The 14,197-nt window shown below is 42.1% G+C and overlaps 1 long non-coding RNA gene across 1 annotated transcript in view; it reads left to right on the top strand.

Moving 5' to 3' along the window:
• The window catches only part of LOC133775279 (uncharacterized), a 159,464-nt gene extending 146,110 nt beyond the window's left edge, over positions 1 to 13,354 (top strand). Inside the window, exons 5-6 of the long non-coding RNA XR_009868216.1 lie at positions 12,187 to 12,340; positions 12,889 to 13,354. This is a non-coding gene — a long non-coding RNA (uncharacterized LOC133775279). The remainder of the gene's footprint in view (positions 1 to 12,186; positions 12,341 to 12,888) is intronic.
• Positions 13,355 to 14,197: the final 843 nt, after the last annotated feature.

Genomic DNA, 14,197 nt, shown 5'->3' with positions numbered 1-14,197 from the left:
GGATTGAGACCCAGGAGCCTGTCTTTGGCCTGGCTTAGCCCCAGAGTTGCAGGCATTTAGAAAATACTCAAGGGCCCGGCTCTGTGGCACAGCGGGTTAATGCCCTGGCCTCAAGTGCCAGCATCCCATATGGGTATTGGTTCTGGTCCTGGCTGTTCCTCTTCCGGTCCAGCTCTCTGCTATGGCCTGGGATAGCAGTAGAATATGGTCCAAGTCCTTGGGCCCCTGCACCCATGTGGGAGACCCGGAAGAAGCTCCTGGCTCCTGGCTTCAGATCAGTGCAGCTCCAGCTGTTGCGGCCATCTGGGGAGTGAACTAGCGGATGGAAGACCTCTCTCTCTGTCTCTACCTCTCTCTGTAACTCTGTTTTTCATATAAATAAAATAAATCTTAAAAAAAGAAAGTACCTGAGGGGAGGGGAGATCTGGTTTTCACACAAATAACAATAAACAAAAATTAGGAAAAAAATCCCCCTTTAATCGGTTTGTAAGCCAAAATGGATAATGGAACTCTGAAGTGTTTTCTATCCAAGCATGATCACACTCCTCCTAACTTCAGAAACAGGAGACTCAGTTCTATGAAGAGAGTGTGCATAGTCTGGGCTATCTACCTATTAACACTTAATTATGTGCTCCTCAGAAACACGATTAGCCTTTTCTTCTCCATTTTGCACCCACATTCTGGCAGATGTATATTATAAGATGTTTCTAACGAGGCAATGGGAATTATTAAAGGATTTTCTTCCTTGCCATAAAACACTGACACTGACATAAATGCACAGTCATTGCCCAAAGGAGCAAGGGAAGAACTTTTGTGCTCTGTTTTTCTCATTCACTGTGTGGGTTTGGATAAAAGACCAGGAGGCAGGGATTAACTCATTGGTGTCTGTACACAGTAACTCAGTTCTTCTGAGAAATGCGGAGTGGCAATCAACTACAGGCAGCAGTCACGCGTGCCACATTAAGTGGGCTCCTTGCAGCTACTGTGGGAAATGCCTTTTCATTTCCATGTTGCTCCTGAAGAACCCTTTAATTAGAAACACTTTTCATTAGAAACACTTTTCAGTAAGTACTCAAAAGGTAACCAAGAGGTTATTAACCTGCATCTGTTCTGCACCTTTCCTTCTTCCTTATCGAGGAAGTATTTGTCTAGCCCTCAAGTTTTCAGTTTCTGGTCCTGGGTAAGGAATGGTGTTCATCAATACAAGCTTTGAGACTGTAAAATAAAAGAATTTTATTTGGGTTTTAGGAATTGCAATGCAAAAGACTCAGATTCGTATAACTCTGCTTGGGTGTTCTGGAGGATACAGGAAAAGTGGGAACTTACAGGCAAATGGTGCTTAAAGATTGCAAAGTAGCAAACATTCTTTTGTAGAAGACTTCTGTTGAACATTGAGAAAGAACAGGGGGTATGTGGCCACAGAAAAGAAAAAATGCATTTCTATATACATAGTAAAAATGTCCACTAAACAAAAGTCTTGAGATCACTGGATAATCATCTTGAGTCTCTGGACATGATCTAACTATTCGGTTGTTCCAGATGCTTGCAGTCAAAGGTGAAGGTGACTAGAAGTTCATATTCTCAGACAGCAGTTTGAGATGTGTCTAAGTCCTGCTCCCCGAATGGCCTCCGAATTCCGTCTTGCAAAGTTCTTTCAATAATGCTTCCATCGTAATTTCTCCTTTCCTTTGCACAACAGTGTGGTTGGCCTCTGTACATGGGCTGCTGGCCTTGATTTCAACCTGGCATCATAGTTTTCCCTTCAGTAAGGTTCTTGGGGATATCATCCCTGCAGCTTTTCCTGAAGTTTAACACACCAGAACATTGCCTTAGGGTCCACACTTAAGGAAGAATGTAGTCTCTCATCAGCAGGACAGTGAAGGCGTTTAGGACAGACCATCCAAAATATGCCACTTTAACATAAAGATACTCTTCAACTTATAAAGGGGTTACAATCCCATAAAATGCTTTAAGGTGGAAATATTGAAAATCCATTTAATGCACCCAGTCTACTTAACATCATAGCTTAGCTTAGCCTACCTTACGTGTGCTCAAAACATTCATGTTAGCTCATAGATGGTAAAAATCGCCTAAAATAAAACCTATTTATAATATTGTATGTTTTATCTCATGTAATTTACTGAAAACTATACTGAAAGTGGAAAAAAATGGTTGTATGGGTACACATTTGTATAGTTGTAGAGTTGAAAAGTCCCAGATTGAAACATTGTAAATTGGGAATTATTTTTACTGATTATTTGGATTAGAAACCACTTGAGAAAAAGCATATGCAGGAAAGGATCTCTAATCTTTCCCCTTCTACCTAAAAACAGAGCATAAAGTCTTCCATAACAAAGATGCTTTCTCTGGTCCACAAAGAGAGGAACATCCTTATCACAGACCTGTACAATGGTACCCAACTAACCTTTATCTTTCACTAATTCCTCCCATCCCCTGTTTCACCTCCCAAAGTCCTTAACAAAGCCTCCTTTGTCTTGTCACTTCTGCATAAATTTATCTTTATCTAAATGTTAAACTACATTTGGCCTGAGGTTGTCTGTACCTCAAATTTTGTATAACAAGAGAAAAACTAAATTAGTATGTAAATAAATTGAAAACCCATTTGAGGAGTATAACAAACAGCGGAGTCCCAGGTAATTATAGGAGAAGGCCATGAGAAGATGAAGGCAATGATGTTTCTACCAACCAAGGAATGCCCCTGCCAGCAAATAACCAGGAATTAGGAGAGAGGCATGGAGTAGACACAGCCTTTCCAGGAAGGAAGCATCTGGGCGCTGACACTTCTGATTCCCAGCTTCTAGGACTATAAGACAATAATTCCCTGTTGTTTATGCTACTCAGTGTGTGCTACTTTCTTACGGTATCCTTAGCTAATTAATACAATAGCCATCTAATGTTATTTATTTATTTACTGTGATAATTTATAGCTTAAGGACTTTCCTACCCTCTACAGGATATGTTTCTTGATTATATTATCTTAGTTTGATGAATAAAAGTTCCATAAATGTGACTCCACAAAAGATTACAATTGTGAAATGTATCTTACAAATAATCCTATTAGAGAAAAAGGAAATGGGGCTAAGGGAAATGAAGTGACTTGCTCAGGGTCACATGGGAAATTACAGTTGTTTGTGTTTTCATGTTACTTGCCAGTAGGCTCTCTACCAAGCTGTACCTTAACTTTTCTCTTTTTTGGCTTGTTTGGAGAAGAATCTATCAATAGTACAGCCATAGCTTCAGGGAGCAGTGTGTCCTGGCTTTGGTGTGAGGATAAACCCCTGTTCCCCTCCTTGGCAATGCTCTTTGAACTCCTTGAGACCTTCAGAAAATCCAAATCTCATTGTTCCAGCACCTGCTGCAGCAGACCTTTGAAAATCAGCAGGTTTCTACATACTTTCCTCCTCGACTGCCCTAGGACAAAATTGTCTTAATTCCTACGTCCTAGACCTTGAGAGCTGAAGGACTTCTCCCATCATGTGGTATTATACATGCCCTGATTTACCTGCAATATGGTAATTAGTCTTTTGGGGAATTACATAAACTTGTTTCAAGTGCCTGATCTTTGCCTGCCTTTCTCTTGTTGAAAATCTCTGAACAGACTGTGGCTATCCCTAACCCTCAGTACTAACATCCCTGTTGTGCTCCTCCTGTAGAATGTATCCTGGAACCAAGAGTGGCTGCTCTGTGGTCCTGGGCTGAGGAAGTCAGCCAATGGTGGTCCTGGGGGCACTGCTAAACTACACTTGTAAACAAGACAGCTAGCTTCTTAGTCATCTGGGAGGGCTTGTTGATGGATTCCACACAACCCCATGTGGCTGACATAGTTAATCCCATTACCAACAGGTCTGTTATACTGGAGGAAGAGGAGGCAGTTTGCTCCCAAGAGTTTGCAATGCTTTTGCTCCACCTTTACATCCCATGGGATAGCCCTGGAGACTTCAAATTTGAAGCCAAATACTTCACCCTTATTGGATGAACTATGAGATGACTGTAAGGTTTTAAACATTTTAAATAGGGTAGGTTAAGCTAAAAAGCTGGTCTTGGAATGAAAAATCCCGAGTTTCAGTGTATTTCTGAGACTCAAGGAAAAACAAATATGCAAAAGCAAACATTGAGGCTGCCCTGGAATGAATGGAAGAGTCCTGCTCCCAACTGTTGTCTGACTGTGGAAATGTCACCATTGTAGTTTCATCTGGGAATTACAAATGCACATGTCCTTACTTACGAGAAAATCTCAACACCAGTAACTTGTATCTTAAAGTCTCCTTGCCCCTGAAACATAGCCAAGTTGGGCTGTAGCTAAGTCCATATCTATTCTTCAATTGCTCCTATGCTTATCACTTATTTGATGGTAAGAGGAAGTAGAGACTGGAGGGTGGATGATACATATTTCTGATGCTACATATTCACCATGGTCTGATTCAAAGGAAGAGGACTAGTATTGGCTAAGTTTTATCTCCCAATTGCCATTCAAGCTTGGGGGACATGTAGAAATGAGGGCCAGAAAGCAGGCCCAACGACTATCTTTAATTAGTCATTAACTATGCATTAAGTATCCACATGGTGCATAGAAATTTACAATGTGACATGAAAAATGTCCAATATGTGGTTTCTTCTCCTGAGGAACTTACACTTTAGTTGGAAAGATAAGATTTCTGTAGAATTTCTCTTTCAGGAAGGCTTCACAAAACTGAGTGGTTCTTAGCTGCTCGAGAAGAAACTCCAGGGAAGTATAGGAACAGTCTTCACAGTGTCTCAAGATTCCTTCTACACTTAGGAAACCATGAGATCTGTTTTACATTTTTGTCATTGTCTTGAGGATTGGCTTTATCCTGAGACCTGGGCAATTGGTTGGGTTATTTGACTCCAGGAGGCTCTAAAGGGTTGTTTTTATCCTAAACTGAACAAATTTCTTCATTGGTCCAGGTACAAAACCTAAAATGACCATGTAACTCTTTCTATATATCTATTTTTTCTTTTGAGATTATGAAAGCTTGAAAATTAAGCCAATCTGTTACTTTGATTTTGTAAAATTATTTAATTTATTTGATAGGTGGCGGCGGGGGCAGGGGGAGACGGGGGAAAAGGGGAGAGAGAGAGAGATAATCTCCCATCCTCTGATTCACTCCCCAAATGCCCAATCAGGACTAGGCCATGCCAAAGTCAAGAGCCACTAACTTAATCCATTTTTTTGTTCTATTTGTGTGGTTGGGAGCCAAGTACTTGAGCCATCACCTGCTGTCTCCCAGGGTGCAGATTAGCAGGCAGAGAGCTGAAGGTGGGAACAGAACTCAGGCACTGTGATATGGGATTCAGGCATCCCAAATGCTGTCTTAACCTTTGTGCCACCTGCCCCTGCTATTTTTAGATTTGAGAAATATTCTACCCTTTTAAGAATTCAGATTCCATCAAAAGAGAAGAGACTCAATTCCTCTTCCCACTGAAAGAATGCAATGTAGACGCAGGTATGAAAATTCAGAGACAGGAACAAACTTTTCTAAGAGTGGAGCTGATGTGGGCATGATCTAATATTTTCACTCAATGTTATTATCTCACACAGAGATAAGAATTCTAAGCAAAGACATCATAGCAGACACATGAAGGCACAGGATTTATTTAACAGTAAGAGAAAATATATATTCTTGTGTGAGTATGGGCTGCTCCACAAAGAAAAATACTTATTATGACTGGGCCAGAGGGCTGCCCAAAGTGAAGGAGAGAGACAGAGAAAACCTGGGTAGCACCATCGACCAACTATGGTCCATGGTGAAAGAGAGAGGGCTCTTCTCCATTTCAAGTCTCTTTTATAAGGTAGGGGATGGTGCTTTTACATGCATGAAGCATTTGGGAAGTTCATGACACCTCCATAAACTTCACATGGAGATTAATATCCATATATCCTCCTGACTTATCCCCTTCTTGGTCCAAGATGAGACAAAATAGTATCTTGGGAAGGTGGGCATCACTGATTGACAGGTAAGGAGATAACCTGCAGGATTCCAGCTCACTCAGACCTATCTAGCTGCCTGTCTATCCACACTACATCAGAGTCAATGAGATTTCACCACGGAAAGAATAGTGGATGGAAGAGGAAAGCTAAAGTTTTGCTGCTTCATCACTGGGTTCAAGTTCAGATGAAGACACAGTAAAAATCATTGACAGTCACATGACACAGTAGACCAAGGCACCCCTAAAGCTTGACTCCAGCCATGTACATCAGAGTGCTTTCCTCACCAGGCCCCATCCTGTTAGTTTTGTGTTGAGAATGATGGTTTTCATTAAAGTGGAATATTCGCACCCTATAGACAGTCATCCCTTTGCTCCTTCTTTGCCCAGGGATTTTTTTGTTTATGTCAGTTTCCCCTTCCCTCACAGGAGAGCTGAATGATACATGTTCCTTAGTTATGCAGTCCCTTACTGTCTACTCCCGCCCTGCATGCACCAGTCTAAATCCTTGGGGGATGCTGATGTTATCCTCCTCACTTACAGTCTTTGCCTTCAAAGCTTGTTTGAAATCTGTGAGATCTCAGGTGGCTATTTGAATTTGAGTCCCCTGGGTGGCAGCTTGAAACAAGGACAGATAATCTCATTTGTCTCTTAACAGGCTCATGCCTCAGTTTCTCTTAAGGGTCAACATCACATTCCTCTTAGGCAGGTTGTCCATTCTTCATTCCCTTGGCATAATTTTCGCCCCAGGAACAAACTTTAATTATAACAGGCTCATCACTCAGCAATTAAGAATAATAGATGTCCTTTTCCCAAGGGAGAATTAATCAACTATGCCAGGCAGGATCCCTTTATCACTCTGTTAACTACCCTAGCTGTCTTCAATTGGGGGGGGGGGGGGGGGTTGGGGGCTCCTGCTCAACAGCCTTAGGCAGTAAGCAGCTGCCATTCTGCACCGCATACATTCTGAGTTTTTTTGCTCTCTCATTTAAAAACAAAAGAAAAACAAAAAGAAACTTAAAAGTAGCAGGAACAGACTGTGCTGCTCTTGCTTGTCATCATATTATTCCTTTTGTCTTGGCATTAAACAGTAGCTGGCAATAAAGAAAACCCCAGGAGCACAATATTCTTGTGATTGCATCGGGCTGCAAGATTAAACTCCTAAAGCCTTCAGGAAGGCTCAGCTGTGCCCCTCAGCCTGCAAGTGCTTATGACTGGCCCCACTATTTCACAGCGAAGTAGGTTTCCGCAGTGCGGGAGAATTTAGGAGGAGCTCAAGGCTTCCTGCCTGAAGACGCTTTGTCTCAGAAACAAGTAATGGAGAGGCAGAAAAAAGCCAACCCTAAAAATAAAAATAGACATGCTTTGTTTGGTTTCATTTAAGAAGATTTTATACCTGTGCAAAGCCTAAATTGCCTGTGTTGAACTCAAAAGTAGTCCAGAACCCTTCTAGAAAATTCCTAGGGCAGCAAAACTTCCATAGAATCTCCAATTAGTCTTCCTCTCTGAGGTGATGACTCATTGTAATTGGGCATCATGGTTCATTCCTCAGGGTAGCCAGAAAATTGGAACAATATTAATTACTGCAGTCATATTTTCACCACAAAAGTCATTCCAATCAGCCAGTTCCCAGCTCAAAAGAACATATCAAGCTTGGTAAAGACACTTGCAATTTGGTTTCTTCCTGCTTTCATTTAAATGTAAAGAAAAGGCCTATGGCTTCAGAGGATAAATAATACTTTTTAAGAAATGAGATGTAGATGCAGGGATCCCACAGTGCTCCTAGGAACAGAAGAAATTCAGAATTGGGCTGGAAGCTGAATTTCTGTGGGCAGAGGGAGGCGGGCAGTGTGCTAGCATTAAACAACTTGTTTTGATGGACTAGTCATTATGTACCACTGCGATGCTCCTGGAACTGCCCCTGGGTGGAAGAAGTGCAAGGTGAAAACCATTTTATTTCTAAATAGAAGCTTAATGTGTTCATACACACCAGGAAAATATCATAGCTAACATTTCCCGTCAGAAGACATGGGTCCTGATGGTACATCCCAGGTGCCCCAATACCAGTATATATGTATGAATCAAGGAGGTAACCATCTTCCTGGTATGCCACAAGTGCCAAAAGACCTTTTCGTCCCCAATTTTTCTCTTTCTCTCTGCTGATCTTGGCACTCTCCTCAGGGTCTTTTAATTATTTGCATTTATTTATTTATGGGTAATGAAAGAAAACAAGAAGAACCTGAGGAAAGTGGTGTCTGCTTTCTCTGAGATTAAAGATAAAAATGGTTCTAACTTCTTACGTTGTTAAAGATGCTGTTTTACAATCTATGGTCTCGAAAAATTCATAAATACCGAGAAGTTTGTATGCAAGTTTAGTTGGTTCACAGATCTCGTGAAATTTCCCATAACAACCTATCCATCTCTCTGCCCCTCAGCTCTCAATGTCCTTGCCTCTGCCCATTCTCTGCTCACGCTCACGCCTCATCTCATCCATGAAATCTTCCACGGTTTCCCCAACTGAACACCTATGGCTCCTCTGAACACCATTGGGGCTGCTCATTTGTGCTATCACAGAAAGTGAGTTTTCTTTTTATTCACCTGTGTCTTGACTTCTTGAATGATTATTTGCTCCTTGAGAACAGACAGGTGGTAGTGTTCAACTTCCCACAGCACTGGGTGAAAAGGAGGATTCTTCTGTGACTTATAGTCAACACACACTTCCTCCCTGACAAATTCACATTTCCGGTACGATTATCTTCCTTTAACATTAGAAAGCAGCAACTGATACAAGGGGAACCTGGAGAGTCCTGGGAGGACTCAGCCAGTGGAAGCCTAACCGTTCCCAGTGAAACAGCAAAACACGCATCGTGGAAAGTCTGCATTGCTGACTGCGGTGCTATGCTGAAGCCTCAGCTGATTCAAACAGCAGGCATTAAAAATGATCAGTGCTTCAGCCAAGGAAATACCCCCCATTTCAGCCTCCCTAGTCTCTCTCCAATGGGGGTAGTTTCAGGCTGATGATGCTTCTCCCCCTCTTCTCACAGGTGGAGGGAGGCTAACCCAGACTTCTTTCATTTTTAGAGCTACTCTCACATATTTATTGGGGTTCATCTCCCTCGAGCTAAGGATGGATTAAAATGATACCCTTACCTCCTTATCATCCATTAGCAGTAAAATTTTATTATTAATTATGAAAGATAGTGTGGGTTGGACAGAGATAGCAAAAATAATGCAAATAATTGTCAGAAATCTTAAAGTTTCATTTGCTTTTTATGATCCAGGAATGATTTTACAACTTAGTGGTTATGAGCTTTGAATCAGAACAACACGATTGTACCAGCTGTAGGACCGAGAGACTGTCACTTAACTTTCAGAACCATGGTTTTCTTATCTGTCAAATGGGAACAGTTGTGGCAACGTCATAGGTTTGTTGTGGGGTTTAACATGAAAGCAGGTATACAAAGTCCATATTAAGATACCATCAGGTACACCACAATGTCCAACATGTAGTAAGTGCTCAAGGAACGATATTCCATCACAGATACTAAATACGGTGCTAATGGATATCTACATGATACTAGAAGGCTTTAATTTGTGCTAAAATTTTTTAGTCTTAAGTAAATATGAAGTTGACTTGGATTGAGACCAAAAGACTCAAGCCATATCCTTCCAGGGTTTGCTTCCAAATATTTCAACTATGGATCATATCTGGAAAGAATGGTAATTTCAACCATGATATTGATATATAAATTAAACCGGACTTTAGATAGAAAGTGTCTAACCTGCTACCTAGCACACAGGAGGCACTCAACAAAAGCAAGAGACGTTACTAATGTTACCTGAACAGTATTATGAGCAGTAATTACCTCCAGGGAGGCTTCTGTAGGAATCTGTCCAGATCTAGGCTCCCTTTCCTATTTGTTACTTATTTACCATTTCCGGGTTCTTTGTTCCTTCCTGTAGTCCTTCCATTTGGTACCATTTCCCCTTGGCCCTCGGTTCTCCACCACATTTTATAGTATAGATTTGCTGGCAACAAATTCTCTCAGATTTCATTTATCAGAATGTTTTTATTTTACCTCTTCTTTTCAAGGGTCTTTTCATGAGATACAGAATTATCAGTTAATCTTTTTTTTTTTCCTACATTAAAAGATGTCTTTCTATACTAGCCTAGGGAGATTACTGACGCCATGAACAGGAGTGTCAAATTGTTAAGTCAGCAACAGGAGTCACTGTGTACTTACACCCCATGTGGGATCTGTCCTTAATGTGTTGTCTAATGTGAAGTGATGCTATAACTAGTACTGAAACAGTATTTTTATACTTTGTGTTTCTGTGTGGGTACAAACTGATGAGGTCTTCACTAATTATATACTGAATTGATCTTCTGTATATAAAGAGAATTGGAAATGAAAAAAACAACCTGGTGTTAAATTGGAAATGGCATAGAAAATTAATTAATCTTTTAAAAAAAAACTATTATGTAGTATCTCTGTCTTTAATGTGCTGTAAATTGTTATTTAATGCTATAATAAGTACTCCAATGGTAGTTTTTTCACTTTGTGTTGCTATATGGGCAAACTGTTGAAATCTTTACCTAATATGTACTAAACTGATCTTCTGTATATAAAGAGAATTGAAAATGAATCTTTATGTGAATGGAAGGGGAAAGGGAGCGGGAGGGGGGAGGGTTGCGGGTAGGAGGGAAGTTATGGGAGGGGGGAAGCCATTGTAACCCATAAGCTGTACTTTGGAAATTTATATTCATTAAATAAAAGTTAAAAAAAAGAGATGTCTTTCTATTATCTTTTGGCCACTGCTTTTAATAACAAATCAGTGATCATTATTCTTATTTCAACATATATAATTTGTCTTCTTTATCTGACCTAAGACTGTTTTCATCTTTGATTTTCAGATATTTCGTTCTAGTATAGCTGTCTGTAGTTTTAAAGACACATTTATCTCACTTAGGATTTGTCAAACTTTCTGGATCGGTAATATCTTTCATAAGTTTGGGGAAGCTTTTTCTTTTCCAATTTTTTTCATTTTTTTCTGTCCAATTTTACCTCCCCCCTTTCTGAAGCTCAAATAATATGTATGTTAGAGTGATACTGTCCCGTAGCTCCTCGAGTTTTTGCTCATTTTTCAATCCTTTTTTTCTTGTTTCTCTAGATTGAACAGTATTAGCTAATCGGTTTCCAAGGTCAACTGATTCTTTTTTTTCTTGCCAGCTATTAAGCACATCGGAGAAATTTTTGTTTCAGCCTTACTCCCTATTTTTGAAAATAAATTTTTTTGGAACACAGATGCACTATTCATTTACACATTGTCTCCAAATGACAATGCAGAGTCAAATAGTTGTAATACAAACCATATGGCTTGCACAGCCAGAAATATTTACTACAATGCTCTCATAGAAAACACTTGCAGACCTCTGTTCTAGAGGTTAGTCCCTGTTGCTAAAGCAAAGCCTTTCTGGTGTCTCAGCTGGATTCCAGGGAATTAGTGAGATCTCTTCAGTCTTTCAAGATCAGAATTAGTTTTGGGGCACTGCTTTTTCTCCAGCATCCTAGCAATCCGTAGTGTCAGTTCATTTTCTCCTCCACAGCAGCTGCTAGCTGGCGAGCCCCAGGTGGTCACCTCCTGCTCCAGTGCCACCCAGCCATTGGTCATGGTATCACAGGAGATACCCACACGGACTTTTGGTAGCCCTGGCTACAGAGCCACCTCCTTGTCAATGTCCCATCCAGCAGAGTAAGCTAGTATGGCTTTGCTAAACTACATTATCGGTCTTTTCAGCTCAACTTCCAAGCCTTACTTGGACTTCAGCTCTCAGTGCTGTGGTTAAGAACCTTTCTCTTGGAAGGGAGCTGGAGGATTGTGGGGTCACCTTTTAAGTATTCCTTTTTTTTTTTTTTTTGAATGACAGCCTTGGGCTGCCTGTTTTTCACTGCTTAGGAACAGTTAACTCAAATATTTTTGTCCACATTTATAGTTTTTACACAGAAGAGTAGCCTGATACCAATGACTCCACCTTAACTCTAAGTACAAATCCCTACAGTTCTTATTAAAGCCTCATCACCCTCCTGGCGGATGGCATCTTTCAGACACTGTGGCTCAAGCTCCAATTTCTCCTCCAACTCCCAGTTCAATGTGTCTTCTTCACAGAGTCCAGGTTCACTTAGGAATCTGCTAGTAACTTTCTATTTTCTCTTCCAGAGACATCTGCAGCTCACAGCGCATTTATAATCTGAACCAACTAACACCCCCTGAATGCAAGGACTGCATCACTCCTTGCAGGCTCTGGCAACCAGCTCCACCCACAAGCCTTTTGTTCTCTAGGATGACTCAGGCCCATGTCCACACATCCGTGGTAGGTAATAAGATGATACTTCACAACAGCTGAAAATGGTGTTAATGTTATCATGAGAGCACACTTCCATCTATGGAAGAAGAATGAAGGGCTGCAGAATCTTGTACAAAATAACCAATCGATAAACCAGTCAAGTCTCATCAGGAGAAAGGACAGCGGGAAAGTCAACCTTCATTTGTCAAGGGACAAGCATGTGTCGGGCATTCTGCTAAGCACATTCACACATAAGATATCATTTCATTCTTAATGTAGCCTTCAAGAGATGGTATTATTAACCTTCCGTTTTGAATAAAGGGGAAACCTGCGCTGTGAGAGATTAAATAATGTATGCCAGTTCACAGAAGTCTACCGGTGAGGCCCCCAGGCAGGCGCTTACAACTCCAGAATTCTTTTCTAGGGATCAGCTTGAGCTCCCAAAGAGAGCGTCCCTTAGGCACAACTGACAAGGCTACACAGTTTGCGGCTTCTTAAGTCTGTCCTTGGTGTGATTTTGCTGGTATAGAAATGGTGAAGATAGTAAATATAGCACATGGTATGATTTTCCCTAGGCTGAAATGAACCTGTCTGCACAGAAGAGGGGAAGCCAAGAGTAGAAACAAGAGTATTGTTAAAGAAGCCAGATGTCCACTCCCTCTTATTTCATGTTGACTTTTGTAAAACCAACACCAATCCAGCATTTTTGTCTGCCCCTAGTAGCAAGGTGAACACATCTGATTTCATCCCCTCAGCAGATGTGTGAGCAGTGTTAAAACGGTAATGTGTGGGGAGAGTCTAGTCTGTGCTGTCTGAGACCCTAATGCTGAACTGCTGAGTCAGGGTCGGCCCGGAAGACATTGCAGTCCGTGCTTACAACCAGGATGCTATTCTCACGTCCAAGTGCATCTACCTCCCCACCAACACACAAACACACACCATAATCCTGGAAGTCTAAACAACTCCAAACAGCCTTGATTTGTTTAGCCTCCATTCCCATAACTCTTTTCCCTGCCAGTGGAAAAAGCTTGTAAATACCCTTGCATTCAGATCCAGGTGTCACCCTCAGAAAATGAGGGAAAGCGTTCAGGAAAAGTGTTCAAATATTCGTTATTTGTGTGGTTGCATGCTAAGCGAGTGCCCTGGAGATCCAAGTATGGCCCTCTGTTGAATTTTATCTGGTTGTGCCTGGCAGGGGCCAGATGCTGCCCTGAGATCAAACCTCATGTATTAGGCAAAGAGGCCGCCTTATCCCTCAAAAACAAAGACAAGACAATCAACCGGCGAGTGCCTTCCCCGCCACTGTTCCGAGGTAAATACCTTCACAGAAGCCGTCAGAGGCCACGAAAGTCCACGTGAAAATCTAAAGTCCGTTGTCAACATCTGTCAAGAAAAGCTGTGTTTCCTGCACAGAAGGCAGAGTTTTAAACAGCTAGAGAGTGGTCCTTATTGCGAGGACACGTGGTGCACACGGAGCCCACGGGAGCAGACCAATGACAGGTGAAAAAGCGCAGCAGTGGGGCCGCGGACTGAGGTGCGTGGGCTGCACGTTCTCTCCTGTCCCACGAGCAGCCCACGCTCCTCCTCCCGGGATCCGGGCAGGCGTGGCCGTGTGGGAAACAGAGCGGCGCCCCTCGCCCGTGGCTCCCCGGAGACGCCTCTCAGAAAGCGCGGAGGCGCGCGGGTCCTCCGGCCTGGCGCCCGGCAGGCGGCGTCCTTGGCGAGGAGAACCGCGATCCACACCACGCAGGAGCCTTGGCGCCGGCGGCTCGCCGCGCCTCACCCCCGGGCCGCAGGGCCACGTTCTGCCATGGGAGCAGAAACTGCAGTTTCCGTAAGAGCCATAACAGCCATAACACGGAGGGGACGGGGTTGACGAGAGGC

This window comes from Lepus europaeus, chromosome 16, assembly GCF_033115175.1.
Source record: "Lepus europaeus isolate LE1 chromosome 16, mLepTim1.pri, whole genome shotgun sequence".
Lineage (NCBI taxonomy): Eukaryota > Metazoa > Chordata > Mammalia > Lagomorpha > Leporidae > Lepus > Lepus europaeus.
The sequence above is the reverse complement of the archived record's forward strand: the minus strand, read 5'-3'. Positions and strand labels throughout refer to the sequence as shown.